Raw genomic sequence first — 27,103 nt, forward strand, 5'->3', positions numbered from 1 at the left:
TCCACTTCACACGTGTCTGTCCCTGAAATAGACACGGGACTCTCACACGTGTGGCCCCCAGGAAGAATGCCAACCTTGACTTGCCCTCCAAGCCCACCCACACGTGGGGCATATCTGCTTCTGTTTTCTTGCCAAGCCCCCAGTCTTAGCAGACTGGGCCCAGTCTGTGGTCCAAAAAATGTCATCAACAGTGCCATTTGCTTTCCAGCCAGATTTGGGCAGATTTTTAGAGTACCAACTTGTAACCCCAACCACTGATTTTCACTATGCAACTCATTTTCATTCTTTAATAATGACAACTAACATAGAAGTGAATCTTAGCTGTTGATCTTGGTTGTGAAGGTCAACAAAGAGAACGGCTTCAATTTGACTACGAGGTTAGACCCAATACCACAATGGAAACAAAGGGTGGACAAACTACCAGAAAAAAAACTTGTGGATCAAACCAATCCAATATTTTACATATGAGCTACCTTACGTGTTTTTTCAAATTTTGAAACCCAGAACACACATAAATTTATATTAATATAAACTAATTTGAATTTGGGCTTTCATAAACAATTTTTACCTGTGATTAGGTACACATACCAGTTTGTCTGAAGTGCTAACAAATGAATGCGTCAAACTTCTCCCCACCCGAGTGTTGGCACACTAGATGTCCTTTGGAGCTTGCCTTCAGGCCAGCCTGATCTAGACATGGCCTCAACATATCTTCAAAGTCCGAAGCTTTTAAAAGCACAAAACAATCCTCCACAATGAAGCCATTCATTAAAATTTTCCTTCACTTCCTGCAAAATCGAAGATAATATGAATCAATGCAAGTACCACTTGTATGGTTGTCCCCTGAAATAACCAAAAAAAAAAAATCTATCGTGTCAAATGGAAAACAAAAGTCTCAACATACAATCCCTAAACAGGAACAAAAATCAGGGATTCTTTTTCACAAATAAAGGAATAAAAGAAAGGAAAATCCACAGCAATGAGAAGAGGCAGTGTTCAAGCTCATGCAAACTAGAACCAAGGTCTATGGTATTAATTACATATTAACTAAGAAGCATGGACACGGACATGTGACACAACACGGACACAACATTGACACATCGATACATAAATTTTAAAAAAATTTAGGACACAACACGTGAGGGACACATGGAAAACTTATAATTTTGTATATTTACTATATTTCATATATAAGGATAAATAATTATTATATGTCACATATTTGAATATTTTAGTCAAATACTAATAATTTTTAAAGTCCAAAAGAAGATAATAGATACAAATTTACATCGTTTTTGTTTTATCATTACATTCAAGTTATTTTATTCAAACTTGTAATGTGTTTTATGTGTGTCTAAGTGTTAGAAAGTGTACATCGAGAGTCATGTCGTATCAGTGTCGGACATGACACGTTACCTTCTTAAAAGTATCCCTGCTTCTTAACATATTAATATGGCTTCATTATATACCTGCATTTACAAATTCTAGAATTTTATCCACAGCACAAGCATAATTGGTCGAAGAATCAGTTAATTTATCACTTCAATACACACAAGTAAAAGGAAAAACAGACACAAAAGCATGTTTCTTCAACCGGCATTGTCCTCCACCTACAGTAAGAAAACTACTACAAATTGGGAAGCACACTAAATTCAAATGAAATCAATGTTCTTTCTTGAGTCAAAGAAAGTTCAAGAACATTTTAATTAGTCACATTCAGCTTGGAAAGTTCTAGAGTCGAAGAGAGTTCAAAAAAAGGAAAGGGATTATCGTCACCACATATGGTTAACTATGGAAGATTTAGAGCCATATGATGCACTCAACCTCTTGAGGCAGCCAAAATTTTGAGACAATATCAATTTTCTTTTCTTTTTCTTCTTTTAACCCAAGATCTTAAACTATTTGAATAAAATAGAATTTTTATGCAAAATTGGCCAGAAAATATCATACATTTCAAACTCATATGGGTCATATCACCAGTAAGTTGCTGAAATTAAATCAGAAGTGATTAATCAAATGCATGAAAATAAGCGCCACTTAAAGCTAAGTGATTACCTGAAAATGCAGAACTAAACAAAACAAATGGTAAAGATGCTTGAATTAGATTGGCATTAGCGAGCACGGGGAAAGAGCAGAATGAAACAGCAGCTAGAAAAGACGAAACAAGAGCAGAACGAAAACCACGACCATAGCCTTCCGCCGGAGTTCTCTTACGCCATAGAGTGAACCAGAGTTCGGGTAAAGAGCTCTTTCTTTTCTACATCTCTCAGGTTCGCAGCTGTGAGAGCTTTTGTTTGCTAGTCCTGAGTCGCCCCCCACCTGTTCGACAAAATGCCTCAGTGAAAACACTGCTACTAAGCTGTCATAAGATGATTAAGGAGGGGGGGGGGGGGGGGGGGGGGGGGAAGCTATCATTGAAGAAGGGCAAACTAGCCAAGAGCAAATTAGCCAAGATTAAATCAAAAAGCAAAGCTGCCAAGTGCAAATCAACTAAGATATCCTTGAAGGAGTTTGCTAATCAAGTGGATGCTCAACTACCTACCGATAAGATGCCTACTGTACTCCCCCGCCAGTATACACGCATCTGAGGACCCCCCAAATCTCTCTTATCTGGAGATTTTGTGGGACCATGGCAAGGGCCCTCAAATGAAAAGAAAAGGGGATTAAGGGATGTAGAATTAGAGGATAGCTCAATCAAGTGTGATTGCGTCGATCTATGTTTGTGTGGAAATCTTGGTACACCACGATTGCAATTAAATGTGGAAATACAAGTCTCAACTGAGCAATCATCAAAGAAGAATCAAACACCTAATGCATGAAACACACCAAATAGAGTGCTAACTAATCTTGAGTAGTGGCCAAAATTGGCCATTGTGTCCCCACTGGTACAAACGAAATAATAATGTCAAATAAACTTGACTCACTCAGTATTGATCAAAGGCAAGAAGTAATGGGCACCAAGTAACGGAAGACTGTTGAAAATGTGCAAGCTTGTAGCAAGGATTTGGTTGAACTACATATGGAAGACGCACAATCTGGCAAGGGCGAATGTCTTGATGGTGATACACCTGCTATATCAAGTAAGCCTCTACAAGCTTTGAGCTCTTTAGTTAAAAAAGAGATTAATAAGGTGTCAAAAATGAAGTATAAAATAGGTGCCCATAAGATTGAGAACCTAGTAGATGGCATGTACAATGCCCTGTTGAGATCTCAAAAAAAGGCATTTTTTCGTTGGGAAAATGCCTTGGTTGGATATTTCATTGACAAAAGATTCTCTTTCCATTATGTGAAAACTTGGGCAGAGAAACTTTGGGAAAATTTGCTTGAGGATGTTGTCTCCATTGATAATCGCTTTTTTTTTTATTTTTGAAGTGAAAAGTGAAAAGGCTATGGACAAAATTTTGGAAGATGGCCCCTATTACGTTGGAGCTAGATTGATTACTATTAAAAAAATGACAACCTGCACTAAAACTAACAAAGTGTGAATTTTCGAGTGTGCCGTTGTGGGTGAAGTTTTATAATGTTCCTTTGGAGCTTTAGACTAAAGAGGGTTTGGGTTACATTGCTAGCATCATGGGAACTCTTCTTTACTTGGATGAGCCAACTTTCAAGAGAAGTAGACTTGCGTTTGCGAGAATATGTATTGAAGTGCCAGCAAATAAAGAGATTCCTGAGTCTTTCAAAATAAATCTTGGTTATAGTGACCCGTATGAGATTCGAGTTGAGGTTCCATGGAAGCCTCAAAGATGTGATGTTTGTAAGACTTTTGGTCATACCATTAATTTGTGTCTTCAAAAGCCAAAGACTTTGAACCCTCCCTCTTTCAAACAAGAGTGGAGAGTCAAGGAGACTAATATACAAATTCCAAGTAAATGTTAAATGGTAAAGAACAAGGGAAGAGATGGTGGGCAAGGTTCAACGACAGTGATAAACAAAGAGAGAGCGACGCAGTCTTCCGCCCCCTCAACATCTAATGCCTTTGATGTCCGTGAATCATGTGATATGAGAGAGTTAGGGAATGGAGAATTAAGTCAAGAGTTGTTATGCCAAATGAAGAGCCTAAAAATTAGAGGAAGTCCATCTCCAAGTGACCCCAGTAATGGGGAGACCTCGAAGGAGGATAACGGAACAAAACTCAAAACGAAACTTCATAACTTGAAGAGTGCTTGAGGGAAATTTTAAATCCTTTTTGTTGTGAATGTTGTGTTTTGTCTTTTATAGGCTTTGTTTTGTTTCTTTTGATGTAGTTTGTTTTTGTCTATTTTTGTTCTCCCTACAAAAGATGCGTATTGAATTTCATTGTATATCTTTCTTTTTTGGTTATAATATGACTTACTTATCCCAAAAAAAAAAAAGATTGGCATTAACTCAAATTGCATACTGGCTCATCTTGTTCCCATATTGAAAGCAGATCACGCTTCCATTCCTGAGGGAGGACAAGAAGTGGAATATTAAGTTAAAATTATAATAAATAAATAAAAAAAAGCATTTCCATTAATTTCAATTACACTCAGGACAACTTTCTCAATGTGCAACAGAGAGTTCATAATTATTTCATGTGAGCTATATGTGAGGAAAGGAGCTCTTTAATGTATTTATGGATATCAACGGATTTCCGAATTTAATCACAGTCAGTCCCAGCATTATGACCTGCAATATTATAGACCTCTGCCAACTAATTTTCTGTTGCTGAATAATTCATTTCTAAAAGTTTGGCTCTCTATGGGAAGGATTTCATAACCGGTATACATTACCTCATGCATGTTTATGACAACATTGACTCATCAATGTTAATTTATTTTTTTATTTCTTAGAAAGGGCACATTTATAACTGCCTAAAATGGAATTCTTTTGAAATGGAGAAACCACGAAGAAGGTGAAAGAAACAGATGTTCGAACTTTCGAAAATAATTTTAAAAAAGCACACAATCGAGAAATAACTTTAAATAAGAACACATTTCAGCATTTATATAATGTTACATTACATCCCAGTTACCTACACATTCAAATTTCGTTTTTGGCACCAGACATGTCATTCCTATGTCACATGAATCTGGGTGACTAAATCATATATGAATATGTGTCTGGTGTCAATATGCTTTAATTATGAAATTCTTAGGTCACATGGACTCAATGGAATTGGTAATATTTTGAGTTCTGTTATTATATATACTTTTTTTTTTTTTGATAAATATTATATATATATATATATATATATATATTAAATATGAAAATTTCCGATTACATAACATAGCATATCCAATATGACTACTACAAGAATTTTTATTTACCCATGTCTAAAACATGCATAATAAGACTATGTTTGGACTTCTGCAGAATTGGGAAAATGTTGCCCTTTCTTAGAAGTAGTCAAATTCACGACCATAATAAGACTATGTTTGTACCTTTCTTCAGAACTCACTATATACATTTGGGAAGAAAAAAAACACTCCAATGAAGAATTCACGTATCCAAAAAAGGAAAATGATAGAGAAGTTGATCATATTAGCCTTTTTTTTTTGTTTTTTGATTGGCAAAATTCAGTTGTTAGTTGTTAGATTAGCACCATGGGGGAGTTGAACCCTCAACCTCTCCCTTGCAAGCACTTAATTGCTGCCCTGCCTCCATGTCACTAGGCCACAACGCCACAGGCACTGACTTTCATGGACCAATGTCATGAAAAGCCATAATATACGCTATATTATAAGAAGACAAAACTACCCTTTATAGTGCCAAACTCAATGTATTCTTTCTTCATAACTCACAATATATCTACATCTACATTTGAAACAAAATACTCCACACACACACACACAAAAAAAAAAAAGGGAGAAAAAGAGAGCGAGAGAGAGAGAATATTTCATTTTGCCCCCTAAATAATCACTCAAGTCAACGCAACCCCTATTCTTTTAATAGTATCAATTTTACGCGTAAACTATTCGATTTTAGATCAATTTTACCACGCCATCAGTGGTCGTCTATAATCAAACGAAAGTTTATGACGTGGCATTGAAACTGCATTTGAAACTTCATTTTACCCCCACAAACTATCCCCAAAATATCGATTAGATTCCTGAATGTATTAACAAAATTAAATTTAACTATCTAATAACAATTTTTATCTAAAAAAGCAAGAAAAATAACTTATAAATAATAAAATTTACAAAAATTTATTTCAAATATATACTTAATTTGAAATTGTAGCTTTAAGTTTTAAAGTACCCTCAGTCCACCCTAGGGAAACTAATTGAGACCAAAATTTAAAAAAAATTAAAAATAAATTAAAAATAAAAAAATAAAAAAATCTACTCTTTCTCTCTTAGCAATTGTATCTAGCTTATCTCCTAGATTAATTTCAATAGGACTAATCGACTAATAGTAGGCTAAAAACCATGTGGGTAATATTCATCTTCATTGTTCAACATCGTTTCCAAATCTCAGAAGAAGATGTTCTCTCAGAACACGTGGTCTAGATTTTGATTTTAGAGTGATAGGTTTGGGAGCAAAATGAAATTTGCTCTAAAAAAAATCAATTATGCAAAAAAAAGGAAAATGATAAAGGAGCCGATCATATTATCCAACTTAATACACTGACTTTCACAGAGCAGTGTTATGAAAGGCCATAATATAGACTCTATAAGAAGACAAAACTTCCATTTATATAGTGACAAACTCAATGTATTCTTTACTCAGATTTAATTGTCAGTAGCAAAACAAATTATTTTGTTCTCCCTCTCTCTCTCTCTCTCTCTCTCAAGAAGAAACACAATGGAATTAAGTTCCAAACTTTCAAAGGAGAAACTTCATAGGGGTGGCTTGAGATAATTTTTTAATTTACATTTCACAAATTTGATTATGATGGATTTTCTATAGTAGGATTCATATTTTCTACTGGTGTGTTGTCACATAACCAAATCCTCAAAAAAGAAATTTCTTTTCTTATTTTGTGGAGTAAATCTTCAATAGTTGAAAGGATACTGCCAATATGTATAATATAAAATTGTGCAATATATAATTTTGTAGAGAGAGAGAGAGAGAGGCTGAAGATTTGGATTTGTGCAAGATCTAAAATAGAGGATGAACATCAATTTGGGGCACAATATTTCATGCAGAGACACACACACACACACACACACAGAGTAATAATGGTCGACGGGTTGAGCATGTGGCAATAGACAATGAAGTGAGTGGCATAAAGACGATGGCACGTCCAGTTTTGAGAGAGAAACCAAAGAGCAAGAAATAGAGAAGGAAGAGATTGACGAATTGGTGAACCTTTTGACTTCAAAGCGTAATTTCATAATTTCAATTTACGCTTTCCATGTTAGACGTAAACATGTTGAATTCATTTTCAATCCACATGTAACAACCAACTAATTGATACTTTCCAAGAAGCACAGACACTTCCAAGAAAGTCACTTGTCATATCCAACACTAACACGACACGACACTCATCGGATACTTCCTAAAACTTACATACACATGAAACACATAACAAATTTAAATAAAATATCTTGGAATCCAATGATAAAGCAAAAACAAAAACAAAAACAAAAAAGTAAATTTAAACCTATTCTCCTCATTTAGACTTTAAAAATTATTATCATTGACATAAATATTCATATATATAACTTATAATAATTATATAGACTTAAGTATTTTGCATGTGTCCCCATGTGTTGTGTCTTACATATTTTTAAATTTTCGTGTCGGCGTGTTTGTGTCTTGTCAAATGTCCATGTCAAAGAGCTTAACTAGCCTATTTAGTGGCTTGGTCTAAAAAAAAAAACTGTTATGTTTCAAAAGTGGACATGCAATAAATACAAAGTTAAAGAATCGTAACAACATCACCGCATGCTATAAATTGGTTCACTATGAATATGAGCAAATATGTGTCTTATAGGTGATGTATGTGTTTGATTTGCAAAAACAAGTGTCAAAAGAGCACATTTGAGATGTGCCGCGAGTATAATTGTGATCAAAATGTAAATTCACTAAAACAATGGAATTTTTTGCAAATATGAGAAAGTCTCAAAGGTTTGATTAATTAAAGCCCTCATTTCCTATTTTCTCACAAGAAAAGAAAGAAAGAAGAAGGCGATTGTGAGTGCACAAATCTATTCTCATCTTTCTTTGTTGTAGGTATGGCACTTGCTCTAATTTCCTTTCCTTTTTAAAAAAACCCTCATTTTAGTTGCTTGAGGATAATAAAAAGCCCTTGTTTATCATCTTTTATTTACCTTCTGTTTGAGATTTTCAAAATATAGAAATCTCTACTTTCTCTTTAAACTTTCAGAGTTCTAACCTTCTTTTACATTTTCCCTACTTCTCAATTTTGGTAATATTTGAACAAAAGAAAAAATGTGTGAAGATTCCTCTAAATCCCATATAATGAATTAATCGATTGTAGTAATATGAGAAAACATGTGTCCTATAGCTAATATACATTTTTTTTTTTTTTTTTGGTGACTAAAAAGTTAGGTGAGGAGAGGCTACCCCAGTCTAGGCCCAAGGCAAGCCGCAAGCCTTAACGAGGACTTACATTGGACTTATAGATCGCCCACCAAGGAGAACTGCTTGCAGCGGGAATCGAACCTAAGCCTTGAAGGTGAAAAATTCGATCCTTACAAACTCAACCAACCTCCATTGGCTAAAGCTTATATACTTGTTAAAAAATGCAAAAACAAATATTGATGCATCTTAGCTTACTTCAGAAAGCTTGATCAGCCAATTTGGCTGGCTTGGGCTAAAAAAAAAAAGGGGTCACATGTCAAAAGCTACAATCAATAAATACAAAGAACCATAACAAATTCATTGCATTTTATAAATTGAAGAATCATAACAACTTAACTGCATGTTATAAATTGATTCACCATGAATATGAGCAAATACGCATAGTATAGGTGATATACGTGTTGGATTTGCAAAAACAAATGTTGGTGCTTCTTAAGTGCTCTTTTGGCTAACTATTTGGGACTAAAAAAGCACAAAAAGACAAAATAAATTATATAAGCCAATAAGACAAAATACCACTTTTTACCCATAATTACGCTTTTTCTCTCACAAAAGTCAAAAAAGTCCCAAAACAAAAACCAAACGAGGCTAAAAAAGCCAAGCTAAAAAAGTCCCAAGCTAAAAAAGTTGGCTATATTAGCCAATGCCAAACGACCCCTAAGGTTATTTCAGACAGCTTGATTAGCCAATTTGGCTGGTTTGGGATCAAAAAAAAAGGTCACATGTCAAAAGAAGGCAAGCAATAAATATAAAGAATCGTAACAACTTCATTGCATGTCATTAAATTGAAGAATCGTAACAACTTCGTGCCGATCAAAAAAAAAAAAGAATCGTAACAACTTCACTGCATGTTAATAATTGATTCACCATGAATAGGAGCAAATATGTGTCTTTTATGTGATATGCATGTTGAATTTGCAAAAACAAATGTCAAAATAGCACATTTGAGATGTGCCACAAGTATGATTGTGATCAAAATGGAGTTTTCTGTAAAAAAGAGAAAGTCTGAGCCATTTTGCCAATATATATACATATACAAGGGTTCAATTAATTGAAGCCCTCATTTCTTATTTTCTCGCAAGAGAAAGAAAGAGGAAGGCGACTGTGATTGCAAGAATCCGTTCTCCTCTTTCTCTTTGTTGCAGGTATGGCGCTTGCTCTAATTTTTTTCCTTTATGAAAAACCCTCATTTTCGTTGCTTGAGGATAATAAAAAGCCCTTATTTTTCATCTTTTATTTATCCTCTATCTAAAGCTTTTAAGGATATGGAAATCTCTACTATCTCTTTAAACTTTCGAAGTTCTAACCTTCTCTTTCATTTTTATATATTTTCCCAATGTTTGAACAAAAGAAGAAATGTGTGAAGATTCCTCTAAATCCCGTATAATGAATTAATAGATTGTAGTAATATGAGCAAATACATGTCTTATAGGTAATATGCATGTTGGATTTGCAAAAACAAATGTCGGTGCTTCTTAGCTTACTTTAGATAGCTTGATCAACCAATTTGGTTGGCTTGGGCTCAAAAAAAAAGTCACATGTCAAAAGAGCAAATATGTGTCAAGAGTGCAATCCATCACATATCAAAAGTGGACAAGCAATTAACACAAAGAATCATAACAATGTCACTACATGTTATAAATTGAAGAATCATAACAAATTCACTGCGTGTTATAAATTGATTCACCATGAAATGAGTAAATACATGTCTTATAGGTAGGGGTGTGCGCGGTGCTGTTTAGGCAGTTTGTGAGTAAAAGTACGGTTTTGGCAGTTTTGAGTAGATTTAAGAATATTCTTAACCAATTATGAAGCATTTGCATAATTTATTACACTAATTTGCATAACATTCTTCATATATATAACACAAACTAATTTTACATAATATTTTTCATATATAACTACTAATTCGTAACAAATTTCACTCTTCATATATATAACACAAACTAATTTTACATAATATTTTTCATATATAACTACTAATTCGTAACAAATTTCACATCTTAAATCTCTATCTCATTTTTACTTTGATATTTCATTAGAAGTTAAAATATATATATATATATATATAACTACAACGGAGCGGAATGGTTTTAAATGCGGATTATAAATTTTAAAGTTTAATCCCCAATTAGCAGATAGAATGGTGCAAATTGATGCACTTGGCATTTCTCACTTGTTGCTTTAAATTAATGTAATTTCTAATTTTATTTTTGGCCACATCATGTCAAAATTCTATTTATCAACTATGTATGAGATCAGGTGCATATATTTTCGGGAAAATTGCAATTCAATATAAGTTTTCAAGAAAAAAAAAATATTCAAACTAGTGGTAAACCTTATCAACTTTAATAATTAAAGTTATAAACTTTTCCATGAATTTGTAAATATTTTGTGAAGATCCCACTGATTTGCAATTTTCCCAATATTTTCAACCCTATAATAGAGCTACACACTTGATCAATTCTCATTTCCTTTACTTCTCTTTCCAATCCACCATTTTCCTTATGCCGACAACCTATTATTCTTCCCTCCCTCATCTGTCATCCTTCCCCCCCCCTCCTCCCAACAGATCAAACACACCAACACTCACGTACTAAGAATTAAACACCCATGGAAAAAATCACAAATGGGATATTCATATCCAAGCCACGAAACCCATGAACACTTCATGAATTGTAAATAAGATAGTAATTAGTGCAAAACACCCATTAAATCATCTAGAAATCCCTAAACCCACTGGCAAAGTATCAATTACACCAAATAATGAATGAACAATACTAGGAAAGCATGCCTCATTGACTTCTCATTGAACTAAAGATTTACCAAGAAAATCTAATCACTAAGTGAAATTGAATTCATCTTCTAGGTAGTTAATTAGAAATCATCCCAGTGTTGCAGATCCACAAGGAAAGCATGCCCCCAAATCCATTTTCCACAGCCGCCACTTTCCGCAAATCCAACTTTCCCTATCACCCTTTGAATTGAAGTTGTAGGTCCACCACAAATCTATCGTCTCCATAAATGGCGAGCAATCTACACTATTTGGATCGACGTCGTTTGGAGCTAGGTTGGACCAGTGGTAGAGGTAGTAGTTTTGGTAAATGAAAGATGAGGGGCATTGTGGTAGGGAAATAGGATGGAGGGGTGGAGATCACCGATGTAAAGAGGAATGCGAGGTTGGCGGTCGCCAATGGATGGAGAATGGGAAAGGTAGAAGTCACCGGTGGAAAGGAAAATGGGGAGGTGTAGTGTTGTTGAAGAGGAATGGAAAGAGGAGTAATAGTGGGTATGATTCTATGTTCTCAAGTGCATGGTAGGTTCATGATTCTAGTTTATCTAATAAATAAATTATAGATAAATGGTGATTATGATTCAATGTGATCAAGTTTAAATTTAAGAATTAGAAAACCAAATGTAAGAGTGCCACATGTGCATTAAAAACAATCCTCCGTTAGACAACGTAACAAAAATAGACAGATAGTTGAGATTGGAACCAAATCAGAACATGAGGGGTTTAAATTGAAGAAATTAAAAACGTGGGGTTTAATTTGTTAAGGGTCAAAGCTAGAAGGGAGGGGGGGGGGGACAATTTTTCCTAAAATGAGTTGTAAAAAATAATAATGCAAAAAAAAATATAAGATGGAGATCCCAATGAAAGAAACCGAGAGAGAGAGAGAGAATGAAACGATAAAAGAATCAAAAAATAGAGAGAGGGGTGGAGAGAGAGAGAGAGAGAGAGATGTTGTCAATCTAGGAAGAGTGTGAGTGAGAGACAGTTACTGCTAGATCGAGGTAGAGAGAGCGTGTGGGAGATTGCTACTACTAGATCGAGATACAAAGAGCAAGCAAGAAACTAAGTAACTAAGAGTATCTTGCTGCAATCAAGTTCATTGCCCAAGTTTTGCTTCACCGACTGCAGATTTGGGGGTTAGGGTTTATTTCGGTGCACATCGTTTGATGTCTAGAAGATTCTAAGAGTAGTAGTAGTAAGTGCTAATTTCTTGTATTTTACATTCAAGTTTACTATTTTTTTAGTTTGACCCCACAAAAAAGTTTTAAAAATTATGTTTCTGACCCCGTTGTATCTCAAAAGTATCTGATGCGTATCTGAAACGTGTACAAAATTCAAAAAAAATTTAAAAAATAAAATCAAATATTTTTTTGTCGTATCTCACACACGGGCTATTCTGGAGTATCCATGCTCCATAGTTGCCAATATATATACATAAATAAGGGTTTGATTAATTGAAGCCCTCATTTCCTATTTTCTTACAAGAGAGAGAAAGAAAGAAGGCGATCGTGATTGCAAGAATCCGTTCTCATCTTTCTCTTTGTTGCAGGTATGGTGCTTGCTCTAATTTTTTTTCCTTTTCGAAAAACTCTCATTTTCCATCTTTTATTTATCTTATGTTTGAGGTTTTTAAAGATATAGAAATCTCTACATTCTCTTTAAACTTCAAAGTTCTAACCTTCTCTTTCATTTTTATAGATTTTCCCTACTTATCAATTTTTTGTAATGTTTGAACAAAAGAAGAAATGTGTGAAGATTCCTCTAAATCCCATAAAATGAATTACTCAATTCACTACAATCCAAGTTTATTAAGATCTTTCCTCATTCTATTGTATGGTTTTTTATTTTACTAAGCAATCATTTTATTACCAAAAAAAGGAGTGATATACAGATAACACAACCCTAAGGAGCCGACAAAAATAAGCAAGAAGTCTACAAAATTATAGGGAAAATGAGACTCTACACAAGACAGAACCTAGACTACAATTAGAATAAAACCTCACAACTCAAGGGCTATGAAGCACCGACACTTCAAAATAGATTTCATAATCATGTCTGACATGTATGAGACATGGACATGGCAAGAACAGAGTCCATTTTTTTAATATATATGTTTTTTGTTGGACACGGTGGGGACACATCAAGGTCTTATTTTAATTTTTCACAGCAATGTTCTGGATCTGGAACATAATATAATATTTAAAAACATAAGGGTTGTACTTCGAAAAAATAAAATTATATAAAACTCATATCAAACCATCAACAATGCAATACATATTCACAATTGTGAACTTGAGAGTCTAGCTTCTAACGATCTCTAGAGCCCTAACATAACATAGATTAGGTCCCTGGCTTATTTAAATTTAGTGCCGTTTAAGTTAAATTACTATTAGTTTTCCTTAATCTTGGTTGTTTATTGATGTAATATCCATATGCCATATCCCCGCCATGTCCATGTCCTGATTTTTTTTAAAATCGTTGTCTCCCATGTCTGTGTATCAATGTCCATGCTTCACACCCGAGGGCATAGGTCAAAGAAACCAAAACAACACATGCACAAACCTAAACAATCCAACCAACTAAACATAATCTTTCACAACCGGGGAAAATTGGATGAAAAGAAATAACTCCATGTCACAACCAGAGAGGCTAGGCTCAAATAATATCAAGAGACTACTTATGACTTAGTTCACACCTTCTTTCATTTAATTGCTCTTGCTGGAAAGATTAGTAATAGCTTTTGTCTCCTCATGTTCTCATAGGAATGGACTCATTATTACTTTTAGATCCACCAAAAATTCCCTTCTTACTAGTAGTAATCACCTCTCCTAAACCAATGTCCCTTGCAATACCTTCAACCCCCCCTACATTAACCCCTTCGGGGTTGGGCATACATTGGGGGATACTCATCAAGTTCTTCCTTCTTATTGGTAGTAATAACCTCACCCGAACCAATGTCACTTGCACTACCTTCAATATCCCCTATAACCCCTTTGGAGTTGGGATACATTGGGGGAATACTTCTTCTTGTCACTAATTCTTCCCTCAATTCATCCACCTCTTTTAGTAAACATGATTCTAATACATCAAATATATAGAGAGAAAGCAACAAAGATGCATGAGCACGTAAAAAGGACTTTTCATCTGTCATTTCCAAATAAGAATTTATAATACTTCTCCTTTCTGTTCTTCACCTCTTCCCATTCCCAAGAGCTTGCTACCCTTAATCCTTCTTGAACTCTTCATTCTTGGTAAAAAGGTAGATATTGGCTTTGTTTTACAAGGTGAAGATGTGTTTGGATGCCAAAAACATTGCACCCATCACACTTTTGAAGCTTCCATGGTACTTGAACTCTAATTTCATGCAGTTCTTCCTAGCCCAAATTAAGCATAGAAGATTTACGAGTATCCTTATTTTGTTTGCTCAAGTCTACTGTTAAATTTGATATACTCATCAAGGTACAAAGGTGTACTAATCACACTAGTCACATAGCTCAGGCCATCCTCAATCCATAACTCAGTGTAGAGCTTCGCCCAAATTGGCTCAATAGATAACTCATTCTTGGACAATGGCATACCAGGATTCCATCTTTTCACAATGATTCATCTGCTTCTAAAATAATGTGGTCCACCTTCCAGGATTTTCATTAGACCTTCCTCACTTTTGATTTTGAAGATGATGAATCCATTTTCAAGAATGACCACTTCATCAAGACTCTCAACACACACTTTCTAAGCCCATTGTTTAACTTGATGGAAATATAGCTTTTTGTCATTGAAAAACCCCAGTAAAACCATTTTATTAAACCACTAGAAATCTCAATGAGCACTCTACATTCGTTATTCTCACACCCAACACTCAATTTTTTAATCCCGTGTGTTTCACTTTTTGAATCTTTTAACAACTCATTCCATGAAATACACTTTTCTTTTTGAAAAAATTATACTCACCTTGTCCATGGAATGCAGCAGAATCAGTTCGCCCCACTTCACTCCGCAGATGTGTCATCTCTCTACACCCCCCAAAGCACTTGCTCTCGCACAGCTAGACTCCACTCATATCTAGCCCACGCAAGAGAATGGTCACCACACAAAAGAACTAAACTCCTAAATAAATTAAAATTCCTGCAAAAACAAAATTTTCTATTCTTCAATAATTGTTCATCCAATTCCTTTCTGGGTGCTGTTAAATTATCAACCAAGTCGACCTGCTACAAATGAGTTTTGTTTTTGCTTCCTTTACATTCCGAATACATTGAAATTCCAGCTTGATCAGACCTCCCCAATATGCTTATGTTTATCTGTTTTCACAAGCTTTCAGTTGAGCAAGATTGATCCATCCATCCAACACAAAGAAAATGGCAAGCAGCATCAGCAAGAGAAATCAAAACAATGTCAGTGAACAAGATATAAGTCAGCAAACCTCTGATGGTGCTGATTACTTAAGTTCCATGCCCCAAGAGGTTTTACTCAAGATATTATACTTCTTGCCTTTAAAATATTGGACAATACTGAGTGCTGTATCAAGCAAATGGAAAAATCTCTGGACCTATATCTCAATCATAAATCTAGATGAACTAGAGATGATCGTGAAGATAATAAAAGGAGATGTTTGCCGTCACCTAATTGATGAGTTCCCTAGTAGCTCCTCATATGCTTATCAACGCCTTCAACGTTTAGTACATGCAGCAAGAAGGAAATTTGCAGACTTTGTGGACCGGCTTATCCTGTTTCATTCTGGTTGCGCTATTGACAACTTTCGACTATCATTCCGGTATGTTGCTCAGGATGAATATGCCTCTAGGGTTGACAAGTGGGTTCACTTTGCCATGACAAACAACACCAAAAGGATTGAATTGAACTTCTCCGAAGCAATCAATTACCATAGAAGGGAGGGTTGGCAAGTGAACCAAACCAACTTTGCTCAACCCTACACATTGCGTCCTTACTCTTTTGTATCCAGGATACTGGAAACTTTGATTTTGAACTACTGCAAGTTCGAAGCATTTAGTTTTGGGCAGTTTGTATCTCTTCGAAGGTTATGCTTGATTTGTGCGGAAGTACTTGATCGCTCAATTGGAGATCTAGTCTCCAAATGTCCCGCTTTGGAAGATCTGACCCTGTGTTTCATTCCTGATAAATTCTTCGTGTGTGAACAGGAACTGAATATCAAAAGTTTGTTTTTGATCAACTGTATGACACGGAATTGGGTGATGTTTCCAATCAATATAGCAACTCCAGAACTACTGTCTCTGACAATAGTAGGAACATACCTAATGAGTTCATCCATTAACAAAGCGACAAAACTAGTTGATGTGACAATTGACATCCAACAGGGGATTGTCAACCCAACACGGAAACTTTCTGGCTTCGCTTCTGATTAGTTTAAACCATTGTCAAGACCTGACGTTAAGTTCCTGGTGCATTCAGGTACTTTTTTGTTATTGTCTTTGATATATAATACATGATCACAGAACAATTACGTTTTTCTCACAAGTTTTCCTTGTCTGTTGTGAAGGTTTTACCTACAGCAGACAGTCGGTTAGAGCAATTGCCAAAATCACTCAAGAATGTGAAGTACTTAAGGTTGATGATGTGTTCAATGGAACAAGAACTACCTGGAGTAGCCTGCGTATTAAGAAGCTGCCCAAATTCAGAGCGTTTGATCATGGATATTGATGCGAATATGAATGTTGATTGGGTGGGCATTACTAAACTCTCTAAGCTTATATTTGCATTTTTTTAACCCTGATGGCTGCTTTTTAATTGCTTCAATGTGTGGATGTTCATGACCCAGGATGTGTTTAAGGAAATATTTTCAGAATTTGTTTACTTTGAAGAGTTCAACTCTATGGAAGCACAAGCTTCACTGTTCAGTTGCCTGCAAAACTGCCTCAAGAAAGTCGTGATTAACGGGTTTATTGGAATAAGTGGAGAGATGCAAATGATCAAGTTTTTGCTAAGAAATGCAAGAGTGCTGGAAATTGTGGAAATCCACTACTATGGACTGAATAGCTCTGCCCCTCCGCAAGAAAAAATTGCTTACGGGTGGTTCCAATTAATCAACAAGCGCAGGATGATGAGTTTCCAGAAAGCATCTCCTCAAGCCAGAGTAAAGATGCAACCAATCGAACTTTGCTACTAGAGCTTCCCAAACTAATGTTCCCTATAATCCCGTTACCAGAACTTATTATATTAGTTGTAAGAATTGATGTTTAGGGAAAGAGAGAGATAATCAATTATGTATATATTGATGTATTATTGATTGATATATGTTATGTTTACAATGAGTCCTATATATAGAAGATTTAGAGGAGGTAGGTATGTAGTAGGTGGAGTAGTAGGTGGAGTAGGTGAAGTGGGTGGAGTAGGTGTAGTGGTAGGTTTTGATAGGTTTTAACAGCCCCCCGCAAACTCAAGGAGGATAGAAACTAACCAACTTGAGTTTGGAGAGAGGAACAAAACAAGAAAATAGACTAATACATAAAATAAAAGAGGATAGGAGACACTGTATGGTCGTGTCAGACCGTTGGTGAAGGCACTGTATGGTGGTGTCATAACGTTGTAGAGGACACTATATGGTTGTGTCATAACGTTGTAGAGGACACTGGATGGTTGTGCCAGACCGTTGTAGCAGATAATGTTGTGACAGTTTACAGAGTCTTGCTGGACCCTTGTAGAAACTAACCGGAATCAATGTCGGGACAGTGTACAGAGTCTTGTCGGACCCATGAAGGAGCTAACCGGAATCAATGTCGGGACAGTTTACAGAGTCTTATCGGACCCATGAAGGAGCTAACCGGAATCAATGTCGGGACAGTTTACAGAGTCTTGTCGGACCCCTAAAAAGTCGCACCCTCAAAAGGTGTGCCCAATCTTTCAAAAGGCGTGCCATCAAAAGGCGTGCCCAATCTATAAAAAGGCGTGCCATCAAAAGGCGCGCCCATTTTGTCGTCTAACGCCGAGCGGCGCATGATGCGCGTGTCTGCCTTGGCTATTTAACCAAGACGGAGGCTGAGGCTGAGCAAACCAGTCTGAACCCTCTGAACATTTGCATACTGAAACACTCTGTAAACATTCTGTAACCAACCCTTCTTTGAAACACTCAGCAACCCATAACATGGCCTCTTCTTCCCGTCCAGCTACCCAGAACATGGCCTCCTCTTCCCGTGGTCTGCTCACGCTCTTTCCAGAACTGAACGAGTCCACAAGAGAAATAACTGGTGCGGTGGCCAGTGAACCTCAACCAAACACCTCTGGTTTTGCTCCGTTGAACTTTCCGATGCGGTCTGTGGAGCAAAAAATGGCGGTGCAAACGGATATTGAGGCCAATCAGTATACTTTGAAGTCATGCGTGGAGACCATGACTGCGGTCACAAACTTGTTGCACCGGCTTCAGAGTAGGACAAATGAGGTGCAGCAGTTAAACGCCCAACTGGCTCTGCTCCAGCGCATGTATAAGGATGCGCGAGCAGAGATAAGTGTGCTAAAGGCGGAAAATAAGGAGCTGAAGCGGAAGGCCACCGTGATGTTCCGATTTGGAGGGCCGCCATATGCTGTAGTGGAGGAGCAGGGGGGAGTGAACGTGCTCGGCGGTGTGGGAAACACGGAGGCAGCACCGGCAAGGGCCGCTCAGGACGGAAGCAAAAAGAAGAGACCGGCGGCAGAGTAGAGAAGGGAAAAGAAAAAAGCCCTCCTGTGTGAGGGACGTTGTTTGGCTGTTTTGTTTTTTTTTGTTTTTTTTTTGTTTTTTTTTTTTTTGGTTGTTTTGGGTTGTAGTGTAAAATAGTGATCGGGGTTAATCCCAACAGAAATAAAACAAAGATTGTGAGATGTGGAATGGGTTTGGTGTTGTTTTTGTTTTGTTGTGTTTAATAATAATAATAAGAATAAAAAATAGATAAAGAAAAGAGAGAATATTTTTGAGTGGAGGATGTTGGGGGCGATGGTGTAATGTTCAAAAAGAAAAGATAAAAAATAAAATAATGGTTTGAAAAACCAGTGATGGTGTGTGAATCTGTGAGTGGGGTGCAAAAGGTGAAGTAAAGGGTTGGAAAGTGGACAAAGTGGTGGATGTCCTTGAGTAGAGAGAAGGAGTGGGTTGATTAAAAAAAGGATTGTGGGTTTGAAAGTGGAAATATGAGATGAATCTGCATTTGCTGGAACACTTCGAGCCATGGCAGGTCCAAAAACCTTGTACAAGCCTTTCACTCCCTCCGAGGCCACAATCTTTCTAAAAGCATCAATCGAGCCAGAAAACTTGGGATTTTTGTAATCATCAACTTGAATTACGCTCTTGACAACATCGGTTGGGTAGACAGAAACCCAGAAGGAAGCTCCAGCCAAGCCTCCTGCTATAATCAAAGAACCTCTTCCCAACTTGGATGTGTCTTGCCCTCCTGCAAGGTACTGCTTCAGGGCTTCGTAGACGCCAAACATTGCAGCATTTCCAGGAACCTCTCGTGCCATAGTGGGAATTAAGCCCTTGAAGAGACCTCTCATACCGCCTTCTGATCGGAGAACATGCCTTGCCACGTCCATTGGTCCTGCATACTTCACTGCCACGGCAGCTGAACCAGAATCTGCTAGAGCACTCTGTGCTTGCAACCTGCACTTGATCAATTCAGTGGGGCAAGCCAAAAGGAGACGGCAACTCCAGCCCCAGCCCCAGCAATTATCTGCTGATTGACGGTAAGAGGCACACCAGGTTCAGATCTCAATAAAGATTCCATTTGTCCTCTAACTGTAAATAGGAGAGCATTAAAGGCTGCCACAGTGGCAAGAGGTGCCCCCATACCTTTGTACAGACCACTTGGGCCTTCTGATGCTATCGTTTTTCTGACAGCATCCATAGCACCCGAGTATTTCAGAGGTTGACCTGGGAGTGGTGTGGGTTGGCTTTGGAGTTTGACCTTGATCGTATCAAAGGGGTGTCCAACAATCAACTGCGCTGCCCCACCAACAGTCCCAGCAACTAGGTCCTTGGCTACGTCACCCATCATAGCCGATTTTTCTTGACGCGGGTTGAAATTGCAAGGAAAAGAACAAGATCGAACCGAACTCCCTCTCTCTCTCTACCATGCAATCAGGTATTGAATCAGTGTGTCATTGTGATGGAAACCCAGGACAGAAAAGAGAGGACTTGGATGCAAATGAGGTTTGTAGAAGTGAAATGTAAGGGCAACAAACACAAATATACATAAAAGATTGATGAGAGAGAAGTCGGATGCGACAAACTACAGTGGTGGTTGGTCGAGACTGAATTTCACTCAGATATATAACAGAGAGAGAGAGAGACGTGGGTGGGTGAGATGCGAACCAGAGAGCTAATCTCAACCTTTCTCTTCCCTCCAATTCACTGGAGAGAGACAGAGCAATCAACAACTAAATGGTCTCAGATCATTGACCAAATGGAGGATCAAGTGGCTGCAATTCTCCAAGAAGAGAGGGAAGAGATGGAGTGAAGGCATGTGTAGAGGTCCGGCGGGCGGCCAAGGCGAGGCTGCCGCCCGCCGGTGAAGCAGAATTACTAGCTTCTTAACCTTGCTCTGATACCATGTAAGAATTGATGTTTAGGGAAAGAGAGAGATAATCAATTATGTATATATTGATGTATTATTGATTGATATATGTTATGTTTACAATGAGTCCTATATATAGAAGATTTAGAGGAGGTAGGTATGTAGTAGGTGGAGTAGTAGGTGGAGTAGGTGAAGTGGGTGGAGTAGGTGTAGTGGTAGGTTTTGGTAGGTTTTAACATTAGTCAACTTCGCTTTTGTGTTTTGACAAACTCTTATGAAGAGTATCGAATGTTGAAATAAGAGATGTTATATGCTATAAATGATTTGTCTTGTCAGCATGTTAGACTTTTGTGCCGGGTTCGGACTCAAACCGGACACCCATAGGTGGCTTGACACCGTGGGTTTAAATAAAATGAAACCTTAAATGACGTAATTTTGTAACCATTGGGTCTTTTGGGTCAGGTTTGGATCAAATCGAATGCCATGGGTAGCTTGACCCAATGATTTAAATTGAAGGTTTGGGTTCATGTATGTTGCCCTTTAGTTGGTGGTTGTTGGCTGTATTATGTATATACATATTCCCAATACTTGTGCAACAGACACTTATATACAATGCATTCTGTTTTTTTCTCTCTCATCTCTCTGTCCCAACAAAATACCATGAATGTGTTTACAGTATTGTTTGATCATCCGTGACACGCTACACCACAAGTGAAAAAGTGCAAGTGAATCATTCATTGTTTGATTTAAGGAAAAGCGACAAACAGGTATGTGTTTCTTAAATCGCTTCTGCATTATTTTGAATTCCTACATTGCATAAGCCTAAATAGCATTTTTTTGATTCATTTTTAGGCCATAGAACCAAGAGATAAAAATAAGTTTTACACACCTAAGTGCAATAAGCTTCTATACTATCACTATGAATGTGTCATACCTAGTTTCAAAATCTCTAGCTACTGCTAAATTCTCAATGAATACATAGTTCTAAGTTGAGATGATAGTTTGAAATTTGAATAATACCCACATGCCTAATGCCCTCAATTCCTACATAGCATAAGCCTAAATAGAATTTTTTGATTCATTTTTGGGCCATAGAACCATGATATAGAAAGAAGTTTTACACAATCGAGTGTAATAAGCTTCTATACTAAAACCATGAAATTTCAAAATCTCTAGCGACTGCTAAATTCTCAAAAAATACATATAGTTCTAAGTTGAGTTGACAGCCTCAAATTAGAATAATAATATAATACCCACATGCCTAATTCTGAAATTATTTTTACAAACTAGATATCAAAAATACACATTCTATTTCAGGGATATTTGGATACCCAATTGAGATAATGATGTTTAGGTAATATAGTTTTGAAAAGATTAAACAAAAGATGGAGATTGCAATAAGATTCAGAAATATACAACCATTGAAAAAGAATCAACAACGCCAAAGATTTTGGGGGTTAAATGGGAAGAAACAAACCTTGACATTGCAGATGAACGAGGATTTGACGATTGGGATTGAAATTTGAAGGTTTCTTCTCGGATTTTGAGGGTGGCCCAGATGAGATTTAACGAAACATTTTGGTCTTCCTTTCTTTCTATCTATCGCCATAGCCTTTTCTTGATGGGCTGTGTGTTTGTTTAAGCTTCAGAATTGGATAATTGGGAGGCAAAATAATAATCACAGAATATATGGGGAAATTTTAAAAAATAAAACTAAAAATTAGCTGGTAACAAAATGAAAAAAAAATTATTCATCTCCTAACTATAGGTAGGGCTGGGCATAGGGTCATCTCACCCGTCCAAATTGCCCTATCTGATCCGAACCGCATATGTATGGACAGTTTCGCAAACACATTAGGGTAGGATGTGATTTGGATTTTATTTAATTTTCGAGTTGCAGGCGGGTTACAAGTTTGAACTGCACCCGTCCAACTTGCCCGTATAATTTTTTTTTTTTTCCCTTCTCAAATCTGACCGTTCAAAAAAAAAACCCTAATCTTATTATCTCTACTCTCAAACTTCAAAACAAAAACACGAACTCACTTCACTCTCTCACTCTCACTCTCACTCTCGCGTTTTTCATCTGCATTGCACCGATCGACCCTCTCTCGTAGCAAGATCGACCGATCGAACGATCTACCTCATCGCACCGACCGACCACACAGGTACTCTTTCAGTCTCAGTCTCAGTCTCTCTCTCTCTCTTTCTCCCCGATCTTTGATTTTTTTTTCCCAACATATCAGATCTCTCTCTCTTCCTCCCTCACTCTTTCATCTCATCAGTCTCTCACTCTCTGGTTTTGCATCTGCACCGATCGGCTCTCTCTCATTGCAAGATCGACCGATTGACCAACTCTTTCATCGCACCAATCGACCTCACAGATAAGCCTCTCCCTCTCTCTCTCCCTCTCCCTCTCCCCGATCTTGATTTATTTTGCAACATATCAATCAGACCTCTCTCTCTCTGATCTATCTCACTTACTCTCATCTCATCAGATCTGTTAATTTTTTTTTTTTTGTAGTAACAGATCTGTCTATGAGAAGTGAAAATTGAATGTATGTGTTTGTTTGGAATTAAATCTTTTTTTTTTTTTTTGTAACAACAGATCTATGAAAAACTGGAGATTGAATCTGTGAGAAGTGGAAATTGAATTTGTGCTTTTGGAATTGAATCTGTATAGAATATAATTGAATCTGTATAGAAATTGGCATTGGAATCTGTTGAATCTGTATAGAAATTGGAATCTGTATTGAATTGAATCTGTATAAAAATTGGAATTGAATCTGCTGAATCTGTATAGAAATTGGAATCTGTATAGAAATTAGAATTGGAATCTGTTGAATTTGTATGGAAATTGGAATTGGTATTGAATTGAATCTGTATAGAAATTGGAATCTGTATTAAATTGAATCTGTATAGAAATTGGAATTGAATCTGTTGAATGTGTATAGAAATTGGAATCTGTATTGAGTTGAATCTAATAAATTTTTGAAAAAAGGTTTAAAAATAAATTTTTGAAAAAAAATCTAATCCACAAGCCGCTCGCAACCGCCCGCACATCTGCGAACCTTATCCGCACAAACCGCGAACCGCATAGTGGGCGGTTGCGGGTTGACTTTTTCCCAAACTGCATAGATGCGGGCGGGTCCAAACCGAACCGCAAACCGTCCCAAACCGAACCGCGGACACCCCTAATTGTAAGGACTAAAGATGAGAAAGAAATAAGTGTATGAATGCTTCATTCGGGTTTTAACTATGTTATTATCATTAGGGTGAAATTGGGAGCCTCAATTAGAGGATATAGCAAGATTACAAATATTATGATTGTTAATTTTGTTAATTTAAAATATAATATTTTGTGTAGTTTTCAATTTAAATCATTAACTTATTTTCGTTAAGGTTAAAAAATGATATTTTAGTCATTTTAAAAAAAATTGAATTTAATGATTAAATTATAATTTTTTTTTGTTTAAGATGTTGGTTGGCTTCTTGATTTTTTAGTTATTTTAGTCTAAGTAAAAAAAATTTGTTTGGAATAGATTTTTTGACTTTTTTGACTTTTGTGAGAGACAATATGAAATGATTATGATTTGGATGTGATATTTTGTCTTATTGACTTTTTAGTGTATTCTGTCTTTTTGTGAGTAAAATAGCCAAAAAAAACCCATGCCAAACATAATGTCACGTACCAAACTCGGTACTCAAAAGTTTGGCGTCGCAACAAGATAATATAAATAAAATAATTCTAAAATTTCTATAGTAATAGCGCATGTGGATAATTTAAATAAATTAAAATAAAATAAATGGGTACCAAAAAAATTATTAAAAAGGAGAATAGTCATTTGGACTTTATTTTATTACAAAAGTCTAATCATAATTACAAATAGTAAATAAATAAATAAATAAAACACTGCGATCTATTTCCAATCTCGATCCCGCTAAATTTCATCACCTGAAAGAAGATAACAACTATAAGCACATGGTAGAGTGATAAATATTACACAATGACCATGAGAGTACAAAAATTACCATGGATAATTATTTAGTTAAACAGAGATTAGTTTGGTAACCGAAATACATAACCAATCTTAGATAACTGAAGTAGAATAAGGAAATCACATAAACAAATAATCATAACTATGGTACAAAACAGAGATCATTGGGGTGACAATCAGAACAAAGTTCAATGGATCTATGACAAATCACTACAAGAAAAAACACTTTTGGCGACTAAATTTTTAGTCGCCAAAAGTCTTTTTTAGTCGCCAAATGTAGAATTTTCACTTTTTCCGACTAAATATTTTAGTCGCCGCTGTGGTTGCCAATACATGGTCGGCAATACCTTTGGCGACTAAAGATTAGTTAGTCGGCAATATACAGGTCTTCAGCGACTAAAGTTTTAGTCGCCAATAGTGTTTTTTTATTTATTATTTATACAATTGGCGACTAAAGTTTTCGTCGGCAATTGTCACTCTTTTTGGCGACCACAGTATTTTGTCGCCAAAAGCATTTTTCAAAAAAAAAAATAAAATTACCCACTGTGCCTCAGCATCTCCCAGGCTTCGAACCTGCGACCTCCAAGCTCCAAACCTTAACAACACACGCCACCCCACTATGCCACTCAACCATCACATGAATATAATTGCAACTTATATTATTTATATATTACTTTCACCAGTATTAATACAACAAAATATATATAAATATAATTATATATATTCAAATATAATTTATGTAAAAAATAAATTATTTATTAAAAAAAAATTTATCTCACTTTTGGCGACTAAATCCATTATTTAGTCGCCAATTCTACAATTTTAGGCTATTAATTAATTTTGCAGTCGCTAAAAAAAATGTTGCGCCTAAAAACACACCTTTTGGCGACTAAACCTATTTTTAGTCGCCAAAAACGTTCCCTTTTGGCTACTAAACTGAATTTTAGTCGCCAATACTCAGTTTTTAGCTACTAATTTTTTTTTTTAGCCAAAAAACTTCACTTTCAGCGACTAATCTCGTTTTAGTTGCCAAAAAACCTACAATCGGCGACCAATCTGCTTTTTAGTCGCCAAAACCAGCACCTTTGGCTACTAAATTGTTTTAGTCGGCAAAAGCCATCACTTTTGGCGACGAAAATTGTGTTAGTCGCTGAAACCCATATAATAGGCGACCAAACTGATTTTTAGTCGCCAATACATATACATTTGGCTACTAAATGGTTTTAGTCGCCAAAAGGCTTCATTTTTGGCGACTAAAATGGATTTAGTCGCCATTTGTGCAACTTTCAGCGACGAAATTCATTTTTTTAGTCGCCATTGGTGCTTTTTGTTGTAGTGAATAGAATGACATAAAGTGACCAATCAGAAGCTAGTGGTCATTTAAGTTCCCTAAGGCATTCGTGGTGGTACTTACAAAAATAAATATTTATAAAATTATTGTCAAATAATTTCAAAAATTTAAACAATCATATCCATGGGTTTTATTTTCAGAAAAATGGAGTTCAGAAAACGTGACACCCTAAATGTTCAATTAATTTAACACCATATTAATATTAAATTTGAAAGTATGTGATTTAAAGAGTTAGATGTTATTAAAATTTAGAGTAAATATATATATATATATATATATGTATATATAATAAAATTGTATATTGTTTTGAATAATTATTTACATTATTTTAAATTTAATAGTCTATGTTTTTTTATACTGAAAATTATTTCAAAAACAAATAATATTAACTTTATATTAGTATTTGATATTATTTTCTGAGTATTATGATATTATTATTATATTTTTCTCTATATTTTTTCTAAATCAAAATACACTAAAATATAATATTTTCTGTGCGACTAAAAGGCATGCCCTCAAGTTGGCTTCTGGCCCACACCTCTTGCTTTTCATGTCTCCTCCTATATGTATAGCTATGCATCATCAACGACATCCTCATCTTTTCCCAAACTCCCTTAGTCTCTCTCTGCGTCTAGTTGTTTTTTTTATATAAATAAAACTATTAGACTTATTTATTTTGATGATTTATTTAATTATGTTTTAATTTATTTGGAAGAGAAAAAAAATCAAAATTTATTTTGATGATTTATTTGAAATAGAAAAATAAAATCAAAATTTATTTTGTCCCATTATTTCTCACCTAAATATTTATCCTAAATGTTGTTAGAATGTATTTGATATTTGATTAAATCAGGAGTTCAAACAGCCCAAAAACAGAGGTTCAAACAGCTCAGCACAACAGCAGTTCAAAAGGTTCAAGTGAAAATAT

The 27,103-nt window shown here is 35.9% G+C and overlaps 1 long non-coding RNA gene and 1 pseudogene across 3 annotated transcripts; both read right to left on the bottom strand.

Moving 5' to 3' along the window:
- Positions 1 to 423: 423 nt before the first annotated feature.
- On the bottom strand, positions 424 to 22,674 carry LOC145795491 (uncharacterized). Of its 3 annotated transcripts, none has more exons than XR_014336521.1 (3): positions 22,307 to 22,674; positions 2,056 to 2,319; positions 424 to 788 (listed from the first exon to the last, which is right to left on the bottom strand). It is a non-coding gene; the product is annotated as an uncharacterized LOC145795491 (long non-coding RNA). The 3 variants fall into 3 exon arrangements; XR_014336523.1 differs by having other exon boundaries at positions 2,056 to 2,359; positions 22,307 to 22,490; XR_014336522.1 differs by lacking the exon at positions 2,056 to 2,319 and having other exon boundaries at positions 22,307 to 22,490.
- LOC145795490 (mitochondrial carnitine/acylcarnitine carrier-like protein pseudogene) lies at positions 18,926 to 20,382 on the bottom strand (annotated as a pseudogene).
- Positions 22,675 to 27,103: the final 4,429 nt, after the last annotated feature.

This window comes from Camellia sinensis, chromosome 7, assembly GCF_055761805.1.
Source record: "Camellia sinensis isolate YWXY chromosome 7, ASM5576180v1, whole genome shotgun sequence".
NCBI classification, from domain to species: Eukaryota; Viridiplantae; Streptophyta; class Magnoliopsida; order Ericales; family Theaceae; genus Camellia; species Camellia sinensis.